At 41.1% G+C, this 19493-nt stretch overlaps 1 protein-coding gene across 8 annotated transcripts in view; it reads right to left on the bottom strand.

Moving 5' to 3' along the window:
• GULP1 (GULP PTB domain containing engulfment adaptor 1) overlaps window positions 1-19493 on the bottom strand; it is a 152168-nt gene that overhangs the window by 123461 nt on the left and 9214 nt on the right. Inside the window, exon 1 of one of the 8 annotated variants that reach the window (XM_051788037.1) lies at window positions 18563-18733. The exons of the other annotated variants lie outside the window; for them this stretch is intronic. The gene's annotated coding sequence lies outside the window, so the exon portion shown is untranslated. Of the gene's footprint in view, window positions 1-18562; window positions 18734-19493 lie in introns of those variants that run through there. 8 annotated transcript variants of the gene reach the window in all.

The following is a 19493-nucleotide window of genomic DNA, read 5'->3' on the forward strand; positions in this document are numbered from 1 at the left end:
ATGGGGGGTTTTTATCCTATATTCTTAACAACACGTGCAGCAGTTAAAAAGAATCACTTTTTAGGTATTAGAGAAATTTACGATATTTGGGAATAAAAATATATTCCGTTATTAACTGACTATTCTTTAAGGTATTTCGGAACTTAAATCATCATGTAGTATTAGGAAAATATTAGAACTACTAGATGTTACGAAAAAAAGTCCACCAAAACCCACAGGCACTCCCAGGAACTAAAATCAGATCGTTTGCTGCTTGTCAGACATAACCTGCCAAGCTATTAGCTCACTCTTTGCAGGCTTGCACTGTCTCGGTGGCTGACCTGCACATCGCAGAGCCTCAGCATGAGAAATGGCTTTCAAGCTCAGCTGCCTCAGAAGTGCCATCCATCATCAGAAAAAAAGATATTATTCCCTTTACAGTCGGCTACTCTGCCAAATTCTTCTGGCGCTGTTCCATCAGTCACACCCACACCGCCCCGGGGAAAAGCAAACCCCAGCTCTGCTCCGTTCTGCTCCTTCCCAAGAGTGGAATGAAAAGCAATCGGCGTTTTATGCCGTTTGTAAGGAAACTGAGGTGGAAAGACAAAGACAGCTCTATCATCTGCCAGCCCCCCGCTCCCTGCTCCGGCCGGCGGGTCACGAGGGGCAGGGAAAGGCAGGCTGTGAACCTAAAACAAGAGGAGAGCTGAGCTGGGAATACACCGTGTTTAGCCAAACAGGACCGTAAACAAACCCACACACAGCAGGGTGCACTTTTGGAAGCCCTTCTAAAAATACATGTACACACCCTTGCCTCTGACACAGAACACCACGAGGGTTGTTACTTGCTGTCCCAGAAGATGCTCCAGTAAGGCTGGTTTGCTTCCTCTACCCGTAGTTTGTTTATACTCCAGGATCGTAAATAAGATTCCCTTTCAAATCAAAACATCCGCTCTTTCCTTCACCGTAGGATGAATAAATTGCAGAACGGACTTATTTGCAACTGTAAAACAAAACCAAAACACCTCCAAACGTGGCTTTTATGCCCTGAAGACCCTGCAGATGGGTCTGTGAGGTTAACCCTTCCCCCACGGTGTCCTACGAGCACAGTTCACACCGCTGCAGGACCCTGCTACAAAACAAATCAGAAATACTGCATCCCAAGGGCACTAGTTCCTTCTCCTCCAAGGAAAAGGGGAGAACAAGGGAGAGAGGTCAGGATTGTCAGATCATTGTTCAAATCCAGCCCAGAAAATGAGACATTTGGAATAGCCTTTATTACCTTTTCTAACTAGACATGTAAGAGGAAGATTACAGCCATCACTTCCCTGGGTGTGGTCTGTGTACTAAACCTCCTCTGAGGAGGAACACAACCAGCTGGGCCCTGTTCTTCTCACCTTCCCTTTAAATTCCAGCTTCATTCTTGTAGCCACCAGTGTGCAAAGGGTTCCACAGTAAGTTAAGGATGACTAGATCTCTTTGGGCCCATTTGCTACAGTCTGCCTGTCTGAGAGATACCCACCATTAACCTGCTTAGTGAAAACCCAGCAAGAGAAATTTGAAAATATTATCCATAAACTGAAGAATTCTTAAAAATGGTCTGTCACTGGAAACACAAATCTGAACTTGTGTTCCTCCTTTTAAAAATATATGCCCAAGCCACATTCCACAGACATATCCAACTACATCTAAAAATGTTATTACTCTTTACTGCCAAATTCAAACCTACCGTGACAGCAGAAAACAGAGAAGTCCCACACATTCAAAGGATTCTTGAGACCCTGACACAACAACATGTTTTGAAACCTAAAGCTGCCACTAAAAATACAATACACTATACTTCACAATCAGATAGCCAAAAGAAACTACAGCAGCACTGTGGTTTCGGGTTTTTTGAGGGAAGAAGGGGCTACACTTGATCCCCCCTCATGCCCAAAACAAGGTGTTTTCAACATCCAATTTCTTATCTGAAAGCCAGGCAGTGGACAAGGAATCAGCTGTTGGACATCCTAGCACAGTCTTAACACAGCCTGTTAGCCTGGGATTCATCCTCCCTGATGAATCCCACTGTCCCCCAGCCCTACCCCTGCAGCAGCTCCACTGCCAAGGTTTTACTGACACGCACAGGAGGAGCTCGAGGCACTGAAGAACTCTCGTGTGGCTGCTCTGAGAGAACCTCTCCCCAGGCAGTGGGTACAAATACCACCAAAAAAAAGCTGCAGCCAGGGACAAATGGGCAGCACTGGACTGGCCCTTTCTCACCAAAGCCCCCTGATTTGATCCCAAACTTCTTCACCTTGCCCACAACGAGCACCACTTTTTGACCAATACTGCCCTCTCTTTTTCCCTGCACAAGGGGTGGCAGTACCAGAGCACTGAGTCTTTAGTTCATTTATCCCCATCCTTTCTCAAAACACAAAAGTTCAGCAGCTCCAACACCAAGTGGACCTGCTTGCCAAGTGCCTTCCTGATGCTTGTGTGCTCCACCAGCAGTGGGGTTGTGACTTCCCTCCTTTAACCACAGGGACAGATTGATCAGAGGCCACAAAGTGCTTTCCCCTCCCCAGGACAGGTGGATATCTGGACTTAAATCAGAGTGGGGAAAATGAGCCAATTCCTTCCTGAATCCCAAACTTCTTCCCTGGTAACCATGCAGCAGTATTGGCAAATTCTAGGGAGTAAAGGGCAGAAAACTGGCAGAGGGCTAGAAATCTCAAGTGTAATAAAGGAGGGGGGATGTTATTTTATCTGCTTGGCTGTTGCTAACTAAGAACCAAAGTTCAATCCAACTAGTTTTGTGGGCTTTTTTTCCTACCAAAAAGAACTGTTTAATTTACAGAAAACTGGTTGTCTTTGAATCGATGGCACATTGCAAGAAGAAAGTTTTGTTAAAGTTATACAAAAGCACAGAGAATGCATTAAAATTTTTGACACAAAACTCTATTCTCAACCCTCCCATCGAGTTCAGCAGACTTGGTCTACGTTAATTTAATCACTTCCAAATAATTAAATTCCACTTCAGTGGGGCTAATCTACGCTGTTTCAAACTGATTACTCCCTTGATTCCAAAGGTTTGTGTTTGTGGTTTTGTTTGTTTTTTCCAGAAAGAGATTAAAATTGAGAATTTATTCTTTCACAATTTGAATCTCCAGTTGTCTGTCAGGTCTAGTGAATGAAGCCTTGTAGCCACAGCAGAAAATTCAATACTAAGTCAGTCTTGCTCTTCCTCCATTTATTCTGCACTTTTTTTGTTGTGCTAATTGAGGCTAATGACTTCAGTACACTGGGTAGTAATTTGTGATTTTCCTGTGTGAAAACTAAGCTAAATGATCTCTAAATCTAAAGAAAGAATATACAGTAAAGGGATATTTAGGCCATAAACAGGGGTGTATCAACACTCATGTTCATTGTGTTCAGGATTATTGCCTGCTCCAGAGCTTTGTACAATGCAAAAAATCATCAGGTGATCTCATTCCTTAATGTTTCCCACCTTGTCCTTAAGGATGCTACAGCACAGCAAGGTGTCCCAAAGGATGAACACGACTCATGTAAAACTAAATCTGACACAGTGAAAGCTTCTGTCGTGGTAAGAACATCTAGATCTGTAGAAGGGAAAGGAAAATCACTTCCTTTTTCATTCCATACAGGCTCCACTATTTTTTCTTCTCACCTAAGGTAAGTGCAAGCACCGCTTTGTAAAAATACGAAAGAAAAACGAAGCCTTTTTATACCCTTAAGTAACAGATTTTGTCCTTTCCAATTTCAACTACAAGCATCCAGTATTACTGTGTAAATTAATACTAAAAGCAGAAAGGAAATGGGGAACAACATCTTGCATTAATCCCACAAATGAGATTAATGATGCCAAGACAGAGCTCCAGATTAATGCCACTTATTATCTTATTGTAATATATTATATATATAGTATATTAGCCTAGCACTATGAAACTATAAGATCACAACAGCACACCAGGCTTTGTTCAATAAATAAATTATTAAATAAATAAATAAATAAATAAATAAATAAATAAATGAACAATTCACAAGGCAGTTTTTCATTACATATTTGGCATGCTAGTGAGAGTAATCAGGGAATATAGATATAAACAACAGTTTTCTATTCATTCCCTCTCTTCTTTCCCAATAAACAAGACACTGGAAGAGTGCTTACTGTAACTAAACAGATCTAACAGTTTTCACAATGCAAACACTAAAATTCGAGGTTTTATTTTTAGGCAGAAAGGCAAAGGGGGGGAAAAAAAGACAAATAAGAGAAGCTCATACAGTCTCTCTTGCACAAAGGCTGACTGTCCCATGCGACAAGTGCAGGCAGAAAGGGCCCATTTAGATTTCTCTGTCCCCAACAATCACAGCTGAAATGTATCTTTAGGAGCCTGATCTGAAGTTCAGAAGGCTTTCAATACACTGCTCATTCTGCAGAACTCACATTTCTGAGGTCTTTCTCATGTTTCCCAATTTATGCAAGAGACCAACTTAATCTGAGGCTACAGAACACCAGGGTAAGGGCTGCAGGCATCCTGAATACTGCCTTGGAACACCACCTCTTTATAGTCAAGAATTAGCTTTATCCTAAAAAACAGGGTAAAAAATCCCACTAAAACCCCAAATAAAACCAAAACAACTTGTGCAATCCCATCAACTCCTGTTTGCACAAGATTTCCACTAAACTAAAAGGCCAAAGCTTGCAGTTTGTGGCACAATATCAGACCATCTAGCTGTATTTGCTAAATTTCTCAGAAATGTTTTAATCAAGAAACTTCAGCACCAGCTATGACGCTTTACACGTGCCAGAGCATCATCATCTGTAGCTCTGCACTCACACTCTGAGAGCACAGCCCACGTGTCCAGTGCTGCTCGTGACAGAGGATGTGAACACCTGAGTCCTCCCACCCCACACTCCTTTGTTTGACCACGAACCTTGTATCAGAAATGCAGTCATATCCTTACAAAAAAACCCATACAGATTAAATTCTGTTTCCTCTTGAGGGAAAATGATTAAAGGGGGTTGTAAGCAAGTGATTTAATCAAACAAAAATATCATGGTGCTTTATTTTGGGGCTAAGTCTTGCTATGTCTTCAGCAGGAACAAATCCAAACTTAGCTACTGGTGTATCCTTCAGCACACAAGCTGCTTGTGAGGTTGTAAAAGGGATTTCCCCTTCCCAGCTCCCCATATCACAGTCTAATTTAAACCACTAACCCAAATCACACAGCAAATCTTAACCACAGAGCACTGCTAATTTCAAAATCCATCTGACCAGGTCGGCGAGACTGACTCCAGCAGGCAACAACCTGAATGAAAATGAAACAACACTGAACAAGTGCAACAAGTTCAAAAGTGTAACTTCTTAAGCACTAAACTTCCTTAAGAACCTGACACAGGAAAATGGTTGGATTTCTGTTCTCTCCCAAAGCCCTGATGACAACCTCACCCTGAACAGACATATCATCTAAAGCACTGACAGTCACATCTGCACATTCTGAGGTCTAACCCAGCTGGGCACCGAAACAAAAGTGAAGCAGCAGATAAAATAAGCAGCCTGTGAAAGCGAGATAAAGAATATTCAAGATGAAAAGGCACGTTGAAGAATCGTGATTTAGTAATAAAAGTTGACATGTGTGGTAAGCACTGGTTAGAAAGATCTTAAGCAGGCAGGTCTAGGATAAAGATTAGCTTTCACTATTCCACAATTATTATGGTCTCACGTGCCCTGAAGTGACAACAGAAGCATTCAGATGGCAAAAGGATATGAACTGTTTACAGACTTTCTCCTGTGTAAACAGCACAATAAAATCTCCTGTAAGATTTCTGATCCAACAACAAATACAAATTAACTCTATTTACATCAGGTCACCAAGGTAAGGGATTAGCTGTTAGTGTTAGTAAACACATTTATGTGATCAAATATGAATATACAGTAAACCAAAAAAGGGGTGTTACTGAACCTGATCTAATTGTTCCCTCCTCTCCAAGTGTCTTGCATCTCACCTCAAAGGTATCTCTCAAAAAGTTCAGAAACCACAATCATTGAATCAAACTCTTTGTAACTCAAAAAATGACTTTTAAAACTTCATTCCATACTTGCATATATTACTGATACTTTGGACATCAGATTTATCTAGCCTAATACTTGGTCAGACATGAACCAAGAGATGATTTGAGGTACAGCTGATCCTTTGCATTTAAACCTCCAGAGGAAAAATTTGCCAGTGCCAAGGACTAATTAATTCCTGAGGGTTGAATTCATGTAAGAATTTTGGTGAGATACATGCTCTCAGGGACACAAATCCACTACAACCCTCCCAAGAATTTAACAGGCTGCTATGAGCTCATTTGATAAATCACTTAAATGCCTGCATTGGCCAATTCCAACATGTTTGGTACAGGGGCTTTGTGTGTGTCCATGTCCACCATCAGTATAACGTATTGAATAACCTCATTAAGTGCAATAATCGATTTTCCCAAATATTACAGATTAAAATATAAGTTTTAATAAGCTGAGGTATTTCCTCCAAAATTATCAAACATGGAGAAATAAAACCAAAAAGACAATTTTCAGTGGCCTGAAGAGGTCCAAGTTGAAAAAAATGTGTTGGCATCCACAGAGGTGTGTGAAACTAAATGCTTCCCAATGCAAAAAGTGGCTTGTTCACTACAGCACTCTGGGCACAGAAAAGCTCAGCAGCCCTTGCCCTACAGGCTTACACACCTGGGATAAGGTGCACAGGCCCTTTTTCACACTTGTCACAGGAATTTGGACTCTGCCACCTGAACTCAACACTCCAGTGAAGCCCTTCATTTTTTTCACCACCGTGAAAAATCAGTATTTCAGAGAACCAGCCAGTGAAGTCATGCAAAGACATAATAGTGACAGTTAATTACTTGCTAATCATGCCTCGGTTTCAGGATGAATGCCACCAGAAATACTCCATTTATTCTTTTAAGTGACATTAGACATTCATGGTTGCAATTAAAAAAATTAATGCAAACAATTCCAGAAGACTGTCTCTAACTGGCAAAGACTTGAAAACAAGCTCATTTTTGTATCTGCAGCTTGAATGGATCATTCCACAAACACTGTGCTGTTCAGAGCTGAGGTGCAAATGAGAAGGAGTACAGAATTTGAGAGAAGCCATATGGCAAAAGTTAAATATTTTGGTGTCTAAATACCCATTGTACCTTAGTTCAAACTTATCACGTTCTTCCCATTTTTGAGACGTCAGATCCAGAGAACTGTTCATACCTGCACAATTTTCCCACCCATTTTTATGGACAATGGTCAGTGAATTAATTTTTCAACAGAAAAAGCTGACATTTCAAAGCTGCCTTTCCCCACAGAGCTCTCGGTAGTTTCCAAACAGACAAAGAGAGTGCATATTTCGTTTATACATGTGCTCAGGCAACCAGAAAACGTTCCAAAATATTTCAGAATGAATAAGACAAGCTTTAAGCAAGCATCAGCATCATATTATTTCCAGGCTCCCTTATGTTTAAAGAGTTCTAAAACTTGAATATGCTCAGTATAAAAAGTCAAACATTTACATCCCAGTTGACAACGACCTTATGCTAAAATATTAAGGAACAGTGGAATGTCTGATGTTTCAATGAGCATAGGTTAGGACTGGATATGCTACCAAACAGATGTAACTAGATTTTTACTGGGCCATAACTAATGATGACTGTGCTTTATGCCTCCCTAATACTGCCTGTCATCAATATCTATCAGTAGAAAGCTGCAATATAAACATTTATAAAGCAGACACAATACACTAGCTGAACCACTAATGCATGTAATTGCCAACACAGAGCCATATGCTGAAAATTCATCTCTCTTTACATTTAACTTTTACAGCCTAGGCAAATCAGACAACTGCATAGTCCACAGCCTTCCAAAATTGGTTACTGAATAGAATTCTGCAATCAGCTGCCAATTCAATTGTTTTTACAACATTCTAAATAAAACAAAGGAGGTCTGTTGCCCTGACTTGTGAAAGGGCTCCAATGAATGCCAATTATAAAACCAATTAGGGGATCAAATCTGACATCATGGGTTTCTCTATAAGATATTAGCTCAATGACTCTTTTATAAGCTAATTAGTCACAGGCATTAAAAAAGAAACAGATGATCCAAAAACAATGATTCTGCAGAAATGTTTGTTGTCAAATCCCATTAGCAATTTAAAACCTACAAACTATTTTTACAAAAATCACAAATAAGGGTAATAACTCTCACTTTCCAATAGGAATTATATCTGTGACTGTCAATTCCTTCAACTGTATTAACAGTAACAAATTATGAACAAGAACATATTAAGTATTCCAAGTATAATCAGCTTGTGCAAAGTTCTTACACAATCAGTATTTACCAAAATCCTCTCTGGCAGAAGCTACGTTGTTAATCAAATACAAGATGAATCTCCAGGGATTGCACAACAGGAAGACACAGGGGATTTCCCCAAGAGACAGTGAAGTCAACTCTTCCTTAAAGAGCAGAAAACATTGCAGGAGTGGACACTTCAGCTGAGAATTCCCATCCCAAAAAGGCAAGGCTGGCCACCAGCACAGCCTGGGAGGAGAGGACTTGCACTGTTTCTGACAACTGACTCAGAAGTCTTCTATACATTAGATTAAGGCCCTAGACTCTTAAAAATCTGAATGCCTGGTTATGTTGCTCTCCCACACTGTAGATTAAGTACTACATGCAAGGTTTGAGCAAAGTAAATAATCACTTAAATGTTGTACAATGGCAAAATGCTGTCTGTGTGATCCTAATTGGGATTCCTTACATGCAGGAATGATGACAGTATGTGCTTGTTCAATGCTACTTTTCCTGTAGGCTGTTGCCTTTTTCAGGACACAAAACAGATGCAGCTCACCAAATGAGCCCCTTGTTTGATTGTCCTTTGTAAAGCCTGACTGTCAAGGTGCATTATTAACCACAGACTCCTCAAAGCAGAGCCTGAAGACAGAGGACCCTTACAAGAAAAAGCTCTGTGGCAGCTCTCACCAGAGTAACTCATGGTCCACAAACTTCAGTGTATTTCAGATCTCAATTTCAACAATAACCCTGTTCTTGTTTTACATTTAGTCAACGTGGTTATTCAACATCATAACAGAATTGGGGCCCCAATCTGAAATTAGAATCATCAAACATTTTGCCATCTACTCTAGTGAGAGGTACCTTTGACTCAGCTACACTCAAACTGATTTGCTGCAGGTGCAGTAAAACCTGGCAGAAACTACAGAAATTACCTGCCAAGGAAATACATGCCTGAGCCCTCAGGTGTTACTTCCTAAAGAGCTATAAAATGTGGAGTACTTTATGATCAAAGCAAGCTGCTCTTGATTCCAGAGTCAGCACTTCCTCAAATCACAGCCAGGTATTCCTAACATCAGCAAAGAGCTTACTACAGTCTCTTGACCACTATCCAATAGGAAAAACAGGGCAGGGATGGGAATCACATCTCCAGAATGGTTGAGTTCCATTTCAGTCTCTGGAGAGGGCAGTAAGTTTTCAAGGACAAAGTTCTCTCTTCCCATCATATGCAAGATAAATGCTTTCTGTTCATGTCTGGGACCATGCTGACTTACACACTGACACAGCCCTGGAAAAAATGCCACCCAGAGAGAACCCGCATCAAATCCTCAAGCTGCTCCTCACACAGAAGGAGTCCAAAGAAAGCACGAGGTGATGCAGATAAAAGTTTTACATCAAGACACAGCTTTTCTCAGCCTAACATAACCTTTTCCCTCATCAAAATTACAACCTACTAATACAAAAATGAACCTAAAGGCCTCTCTTAACGTGTTTCTCCACATAACGTATGACTAAGTTACTTCAGAGATCTTGCAACATGTCAAATATCTTATGACACAAGTGCTAAAAAATCTACTAAAATTCTAGCAGTAACATCTGTCAAGAAGCTATAAAAAGATTCTGACCACTCTTATGTACTAAGAACAACTGATGTGGAGACAGCCAGACAATGCACCAAGAAATACAGAAATGTGAGTGGAATAAGCAGAGAGGCAGTAATAAGGGGGTGCAACATGGAAACTGGAGATTTCCACAGGTTGCCCTTCAACACCCAGTTTGGGGCTGATGCCATGAAACCCACAGTCTCTACTGACCACCTCTCAAACACTCTCCCACTCCTGAATTGTCTCAAGAGTGTATTAAAGCATGATAATGTGACTCTGGAGGTAGACACCCAGGATTTCTGGAGTGGAGCTGTTTCTCCTGGGGTTAAATATGCTTAAACCAGAAGCTGATGTGCTCAGATCTGTCTGTATACTTTGGTGTGTATGATCCACAAGCAAGTTCAAAACCTCAAGCATGAGATTGTACATTTTTTTCTTAATTTAGAAGACTCTTAATATAAGATTCACAAAAGTTGTCCTTAGATGTATTTTTATTTTTTCCCACTTCTTTACTCCTATCAAGCCCTTGCCATCCATGTTATGCTGCTGCATTGAGTGTCAGAGTTCAACAAACAGAACTAAAAATAAGCACATGACACCAAGTACCACATGCTCTGTTGAAAACTCTTGCAGCGACTTAAAGATATTGATTTCAACAGAATTCTCTTGTACAGTGTAACTTTATGTTCTCCAACAAACCTCAGGTCTATGAATAACCAATTCAAGAAACACTAAAAAAAGAGACAATGAAACAAAACAAAATTATGTTGCCTTTGCTACTTGCAAATCAAAATCTTCTTGGGAACCACCTCATTCACAGCCATCCACCTTTATAAAACTGCAAATTGCTCAGATTTATCTTAACAAAAGCAGCTCCTTAAGTGAATCACAACCACTTCAAGAATTATGTTAGCCTGTATGTTATTGTGGACTGGACACAATGATGTACTTACTAGCCAGTATGGAAAAACACTTCTTTTACACCTGGATTATATAGAATAGGACTACAAATTCTGGATTTACAAAAAAACAAGTCTCCTTTTTGCTTTTTACTGAAACCTACAAATATGACAAGCTACTTTCTGTCTGTACCAAAATTACATGTCGAATATTCAGTCAGAGAGGTTCTCGATGTTCTTCAGAATCGTGTGACTCTGGACTGGTTCAAATTAATTGAGCAAAACTGACTGCTTATCATAACTAACAAATGATTTTTTAAAGTAGCCAAGATTAAGGTGAGCAAGTATTAAATCAATATCAAGTAGAAATATTGAAATGTAAGTAAGAATAGACATTTTGCATCACTTTTTTTGACAGTAATACACAATTCACCTGGTCACAGACTCTAGGAATCTAGAACCCTTTCACTAAATTCTGCGCCTATACAGGATATAATATGCAGACAGACTTAACAATAGTTCATGTTTTCAAGCAATAAATTCATACTCAACTTTGTCAACAATTTGACCAATGGACTAAGCAGATGCAGGTACATGAAACATAAAGAAAAACCTTTACTTCTCTGTCACACGTTTCCCAGTTTGCCTCCTCAAAATGTCTAATTTGTTCTCTAGTGGAGTTTAAGCTAGGTGCTGTTTTTAAATCCTTGTTTCACCACAAGGAAATCTTTCATCATGTTCTTTACATTTTCAGTCCAGAGCTCTGTACAATCCCATGTATTCTCCTTTCACAGGTATCATCACACTCAATGTAAATTTTAAGTCTGGAAAAGCAGCAGGATACCACATCCACTGCCAGTTGTGCCACTAGTAGTATGATACTATTATTTTTAAATCCAGGACGTCAGGATTAACATATTGCATTCACTCTATAAAAACCAAACAAACCAACCCACAGAAAAACCCAAACAAACAAACAAACCAAACCCCTCCAGAACTATGATTATTGCTATGACAGAAGTTACACCATAAATTTTTTTCTAATTGAATGGTTGTTTTCTCTTTGAACTTGAAAAATGGAAAAGACCATATTTCAAGCATACTGGCCCTGATATTTACCATAAATCTGCAAAAAGACTTGTTGAAACTTGTGATACCTTCACACTTGTATCTTAGAGTCCTACTTGCTATTTAGATCAGCAGTGTATTTCAGCTAAAAAAAAAAAAAAGGATACACAGTGTTTTCTTCAGGACATTTGTGTTTCTCATCACAGAAGACAGGAGAACAATAATAGGAAAAGCCTCCTTTGTAAAACATATTAAGTGTTAAAAAAAGCACAGGCTAAAACTGGCCTGTTACGTGACATCATCGTGATGCAGCAGACAAAAGGAAAACAGTTTTGAATGGGATTCATCTTTTGGCCCATAGGAGAATACCAGGTCATATTTAAACCCAGGAAGTTTTGGTAGGGTTTTGTCGTCTATAATCTGCATCAGATCATAAAAACCAGTTTGGAAATCTGGGGATGTGGAGAGTCACAAAGCGGTCACAGAAACAGTACTTCTGAAATGTGGTAGAAATGGAAATTGCATCCCTGGTTAAAACTGCAGAGTCAGACCTGTAGTGACAACACAGTAGCATTTCCTATCAAAAATGTCCTAAAAGAGAGAGAGATGGAAGAAATTCAGTGTCTGAGTCAGATCTATTCCTTGTTTTCTCCTGAGTAATCACAGATAGAGATAAGGCACAATGACCAAATGTGGAGGTATTCCTGCTGCCGTGGGTTGATCCTGTCTGTATGCCAAGTACCTAGTAAAGCCACTCTCTCACTCTCCTCTGCAACTGGACAGAGGAGAGAGAAAAAAAAAAACAGCTAAGGATTCATGTGTAGAGACAAGAGTTGGGAGAGGTCAGTGACTGATCACCTTCACAGGCAAAACAGACTCAAAGTGGGGATATCACTTATATTTGTTATTAACAGGATAAGAGCCAAAGAGTGAGAAATAAAACAGTCTTAAAAACACCCTCCCCCCCACCCTTCTTTCCATGTTCTCCCTCCTCCCCCCCAGCTGTGTAGGGGGACGAGGAATGGGGGTTGCAGTCAGTCGTTGTTTCTGCTGCTGCTCAGGGAGAGGAGTTGGAGTCCTTCCCCTGCTCCCTTGTCCCATGGGAGACAGTCCTTGATGGACCTCTCTGGTGTGAGTCCATCCCTTGGGCAGCAGCTCTTCCCAACCTGCTGTCCCGTGGATCACTCCTCCATGGGGTCAGTCCTTCAGGAATGAGCTGTACCGGGGTGGGTCGCCCACAGGGGCCACGAGTCCTGCCCAGGAAAAGCCTGCTCCAGCCTGGGCTTCCCTCTCTATGGACTGCAGGTCCCTGCCAGGACCCTGCTCCATCCTGGGCCTGCCACGGGGTCACAACCCCCTTCCTGCATCCACCTGCTCCAGCGTGGGAGCCTCCATGGGCTGCAGGGGGGGTCTCTGCACCCCGATGATCCCCCATGAGCTGCAGGGGGGGTCTCTGCACCCCGATGATCCCCCATGAGCTACAGGGGGGTCTCTGCACCCCGATGATCCCCCATGAGTTGCAGGGGGGTCTCTGCACCCCGATGATCCCCCATGGGCTGCAGGGGGGTCTCTGCACCCCGATGATCCCCCATGAGCTGCAGGGGGGTCTCTGCACCCCAATGACCCCCCATGGGCTGCAGGGGGGTCTCTGCACCCCGATGATCCCCCATGGGCTGCAGGGGGGTCTCTGCACCCCGATGATCCCCCATGAGCTGCAGGGGGGTCTCTGCACCCCAATGACCCCCCATGGGCTGCAGGGGGGTCTCTGCACCCCGATGATCCCCCATGGGCTGCAGGGGGGTCTCTGCACCCCGATGATCCCCCACAGGCTGCAGGGCCTCAGCTCCGGCGCCTGGAGCATCTCTTGCCCCTCCTTCTGCACTGCCCTTGGGGTCTGCATTGCTGTTCCCATGTTCTCACTATGCTCTTCCCTAGCTGGAATTCTTCCTGTGCAATGACCTTCTGTTCCTAAATGTGTTATCCCAGAGGTGTTACTATTACTCCTCATTGGTTCAGCCTTGGCCAGCAGCAGGAATTCCGTCCTGGAGCCGGCTGGCATTGGCTCCAAGGGACAGGGGAAGCTTCTGGCAGCTTCTAACAGAAGCCACCCCGCTACCAAAACCCAGCCACAGAAACCCACTACGCCTTCATATTTACACGTCCTGCTTTCATCCATTAAGTAATCACTAAGCTTCTGTAAATAAACTGAGAGATGAAGACACACACACCCGTTCGGTTTGAATGGAAGAAGGAAATCACCAGAGTGCCAACTGAGATGCAGAAACTAGTGAATGAGATTGTAAGAATCAGTGATCAAAGCCTGCATTTGACAGGTTAAAAATGTGGTGGAGAAATAGCAATATAAAGGGAATAATAGAGAATGTGAACAGGAAAAAAAGTCAGCAGCTGAAAGAGGTAATTGAAGAAAACACATGAAAGCAAAATCTAGTGTTTTAGAAGTTTATCCCATTAAAATGAATCGTAAGAAAGAAAAAAATCCCTCCAAGCATAAACAAAAAAATTAATAAGCAACAAGCAAAAGGCAACAGAAGTACTCAATAGAAAACGTACCAATTAAACATCACAGTTGATGAAGCAACCCAGTGAAAGACAGATCCTAAAATTCTTTCATATAATAACAACTTTCAAAGTCTCTAGATGGACATTACTACAGAGCTGCTTGCAAGGGGAGAACAGGCAGCAGAGACAACACACAAGATTTTCAGCTCCACTAGTTTTTGTTTTCATTTATAAAGAGTGCCAAAGCATACCAAGCCATAAAACCCCACAAAAACAAATACAAGCAAAAAACCTGCACATAGAGGAAAAATGCTCATTTAGAACACTGCTGAACAAAGAATATTGAAATGACATCTGAACACAACCAAACTATCCAGTTTTAAAGCCATCCAGGCTTCGGAAGGAATTTGCAAGAAAAAAAATTGACTGCAAATTCTGGGAGCATGTGGAATGCATAGACACCATCAACAGACTGAGCAAACTGAGAATTCCAATAGAAAAACAGGCAAGCTCTTTGATTTATACTCCACTCCCAAAGATCTGGAACGCTGAAGAGACTTTGGCAAAAATAAAAAAGGAAATTTATACATACTCTACATATATTGGATGTGTTGTGCCAATTCTGATAAAGCACGACTGAGTAAAAGACTGTGTCTGCTGAAAAAAGCAGGCTGAAGAGAGCTAAAATGAAAGTTTCAAGAAAGCAGAATGTGATAAAATATGACAAAAATAGAAAAGGAATAATAAATAATAGACGACTGAACCACACAAGTATGATAAAGAACAACATTAAAATTCACAGTGTTGTGCACCTGTAAGGCCACCCCCAAATTTTATGCATAAAATTTTATGACCAAGAAAAAAAAAAATCTTTTCATCAGGGATTTTATTCCAGGTAACTGTCACTAAAAATCAGCAAACTTCAGGTGATGAGCAAGAATCCACTGTTTTCTGCCACATCACCCTCCAGTCAGCTGCATGTCTCCTACAGGGACACTGATGCCAATCTCTGTTTTCTAATCATTCATCAGATTTTGTGAAATGTGTGAAAATATTATTGGAGCACGCCAACAAGTTCCAGAATCGTTGCCAGGGAGAGAGGAAAAAGGAAAAATGGGACTACTCTGCTGCAGCCCAATTCCATTAGAGACTAGTTCAAAAAATAGCAGTTTAAATGGTCTGCCTTTTAAAGATCAAACAGTCCCTTGAGCACCTGAATTCTTCTCCATTTCAGCAACAGCAACACCATCAACTGTAAAAAGATCCTCCAGGAGGCAGTTAAGTTCTGGCATGTTCTGTTCTACGTTATGATAAAACTTATAATAGTGGAGATTCAAAGTCAAAACTCTGTCTTTAGCAATGGCATGTTTTAATTGGGGGTGAGCGGGAGACAACAGTCCCTGGACAAGCCAGAACCACCACATTGTTTGCTTTGTCAGCCTAGAAATTCATAGTCTACATAATGATATTTACCCTAAATTGATCCATTAAACAGAGACAATAGGAATATTAGTTCCTCTTCTACAGAGCTCAGTATGACCTAATTCAAACTTAATTGCATGAAACATTAGTCTTAAATAAAAAACCTTTCCTAAACCCTTATAAACACACGAAATTTAGGACCAAAAATTCTGCAAGTTCGCTTCAGACACTTCTGAGTAGTTCTGATGAAGAGCAACAGGCATAAGGCCACAGAGGAAGGAATTAACACTACAGCTATAATTGGAGTGCTGCAGGAATACGTAGGGGTTGCCATGAAATTCAGTCATTCAACTGGCTAATATCATGTTGTGCAACATCATGAAGGTTAGATTTAGAAAATCTTGGTTATTTGCCATGTAAAGAGCATAGAATACACAATATTTATTTCTGTAAGCGATGAAAGAATGTTAGTAATAAAACTATGGAAGGAAACCCGTCAACCTCACATCTTTATTTGACCGGGATCAATAAAGTCTGCATTTTAAAAAGAACACAAAACTGAAATACAAAGAAAACAAGTTAAAACCACTATCAATTTCTGTTTCTTTTCTGTTATTAATTAATAGATAAAAATAAGTGTTCTGTCACATTCAGAAGTCAATACATTCTTCATTTTTTTAGACAGGTAAGAGCCAAGAAAAAAAAGATTTTCTGTTTTTTGCTGATAGAGCTCAGTAGGAAAACAAACCAAAACAAAACGTGTGTATTCCCTAATACACACATGTAGGAACCTGAATTTATGACAAAGCGAAATAAACTGGACATGGTAACAACATTCTTTCTGGTTTCTGCACTACAGCACTGTTTATCCTCACTCATTAAAGTGGCTCTGACTTGAAGACCATAAAAGTATATCAATGAAGGCCAGAAAGAGACTGTGTTTATATGGACAGATCTGTTCTGCTCAGGTCAGTGATGAACCACACTGCAAGTTATGGAAAAACCCTTGTACATTGAACCAGTGCTCAAAGCTTAGCTTCCATCTGGAAAAGCAACTGTATGGCATCTCACTCTGCTGCTCCACAATCAGGTTAAATGTGTATAAATGAACCTATTCCTCACACTTCCCAGTTCTGGGTCATACTTGATCCGGTTCCTAAAGTCATATGGAAAATACCTGAGCCAGTACCCAGAGAAAGGTACATGAGGGAGGATAAGGGTGGCAGTACACAGGGAAAGGCTCCAACCAGCATTTCAGTGGCGTTGTTTCTGTCTCAAATGAGCTGCAGAACTACGGTGTGAACGTCCCAACCAAGCACACCCTGATGTAATAAATCAGATCTAGTGACTGTGGAACTGCAGTCATTCCCATAAAAGCACAGTGTTTCACAGATCAGCTGCTGCACTAGCCAGCGCTTTGCCATGTGTGCCTGCAAGCTTTCCTAACATCCACACACCAGGGCAGCTCCAATGAATAACTGACACATTTCCAGATAAGGGACAAGACAGGACAGAGCAGAGAGTGCTCTCTCTGTCCTTCACCCCTCCACGATATCAGAAGTTCAGAGGACAGTTAATAAGTTGCCTTCTCCAGACGTGTTACAAACACGTCTTTGAGCTGCAACGTCTCTTTAAAGATCTTACCTTGTAAAATGTTCCTAGGTACACACTGAAATGCAGGTTTCAGAAATCTGTCAAGCGTGTCAAGATTCCAAACGTGTTTGCCAGCTAAGAAGAAATACACTGGATTCTGCCTTCCACAAACAGTGCCTGGGACTTATATTTGTATCGCGTCTTCTAAAAAGCAGCTGAACATAATACACAATTGAATACTGCTGTCTGGAGGGGAAAGAAGTATTTAGACCATGAACAAACAGGATCAAATTACCCAGAAGTACACATGCCTTGCAGCAAGCACAAGAAACACCACAGTAAATAATGTACATAAATATTCTTCTACAGTATCTGGCAAAATTCACCATAATGAATTCAAAATATTCAAAGCAATTATTTCCACCCAACCACTTATTTCTTTCAGAACTGAGATCTTCAGCATTCTGTTATGTTCTTTACTGTCAAGGCATATTTCTTGAGCAGTTTGACTTTTTTTTTTTCCCTGCCATTTGGCTGAGCAACTAAGAACTTTATTCAGTAAAGTAACTTCCAGATGACCTAGCAAATGGAATGGATTTGGATTAAATAGCACCAGATTATTTCAGTGTTTAAGTAGTCATGGGTATGCCTGTAACATAACACATCTCAAATAGATTCCACTAATCTTATTAAGTATGCTTTTACTTATCTTTCACTAAACATCTATTTTATGGTTCATTTCTTCATACCTCTTAATCACTGCTCAGTTACAATGTCAAAAAAACTTGAAATCCAAAACTGAAAAGCACACAGTCACAACATAGATAATTCTCTGGGTAAGAAGTACATAAGGGACTGTTGTGGAATTGTTAGGGTTTACAACTATAAGCATATTTACTGTTTTGCATCTTTTACATGACAGATTTGTTACAGTTAAAAGCTTTCCCTTCAGGCTCTTTTAAAGAAGCACATCCCAAAAAGTTCTCTGAATAAGACATAACAGAACTGCTCTCCGTGGGATTTTTGAGGGTGCGAGGACAGGAGAAGGAAAGGGACAAGGAAGAAAGGAAGGAATAGGTGTGCATGCAGGAGAGGAAAACTATACGTGGATTTTAAAGTTGAAAGAGTTTAAACTCACCTAAACCAAACAGCACTTCTATTCCTCAGCTTTTGCTTGCTCGACTTCTGTTTATTTTTCTGACTCATTACTCAAAAATTTCCTAGATCCTAATCAAGCCTAACAATGCTTCAGAGGAAACACAGCTCCAAAATGGAAAGGGGGAGAAAATCTCGTTTAGGAATTCTTCAAAAGCCACAAAATAATAAAAACTCAGGATATCCTCCAAGAATGGTAAGAAAAATGCCACCTAATAAAGTACAATATGCTCTAATTCATCACAACATAACGTGGCTCTGAATTCTGGATGTCAAAAGCTCAGATGATGGTGTTCATTCTGATATTGAACTTCTGTTTGGCATATCCCAGATGCCTCCAGGAGTCCAGTTTGGAAAGAACTTAACATTCAATCAAGAAGTATCACAGATGAGGAAATCCTTAAAAACACCAGAAAATCAGGGACCAGCAAAGATACATGGAGTGTAGGAAACACACAGTCTTCCCAAAAAGTCTCTGTTGTCAGAGAGCCTCTGTAGGGAGAAGCTTTCTACTCCATTTTAAATGATCCCCTTGGCCAGCAAGAGGCTACACATGGAACCAAAGAACCACAGAACGTTCTGAGTTGGAAGGGACCCACGAGGATCATCGAGTCCAACTCCTGGCCCTGCACAGGACCAGCCCCAAGAGTCACATCATGTGCCTGAGAGCATCATCCAAATGCTTCTTGAGCTCTGGCAGCCTTGGTGCTGTGCCCACTGCCCTGGGGAGCCTGGTCTGTGCCCAGCCACCCTCTGGGGGAAGAACCTTTTCCTGAGATCCAACCTAAAGCTCCCCTGACACAACTTCAGGCCATTCCCTCACGTCCTGTCCTTGGTCCCCCCAGAGCAGAGCTCAGGGCCTGCCCCTCCTCTGCCCCTCACAAGGAAGTTGTAACTGCAGTGAGGTCTCCCCT

This window comes from Manacus candei, unplaced genomic scaffold (assembly GCF_025592945.1).
Source record: "Manacus candei isolate 608988 ecotype Guabito, Panama unplaced genomic scaffold, ASM2559294v1 h1tg000023l, whole genome shotgun sequence".
Taxonomy (NCBI): domain Eukaryota; kingdom Metazoa; phylum Chordata; class Aves; order Passeriformes; family Pipridae; genus Manacus; species Manacus candei.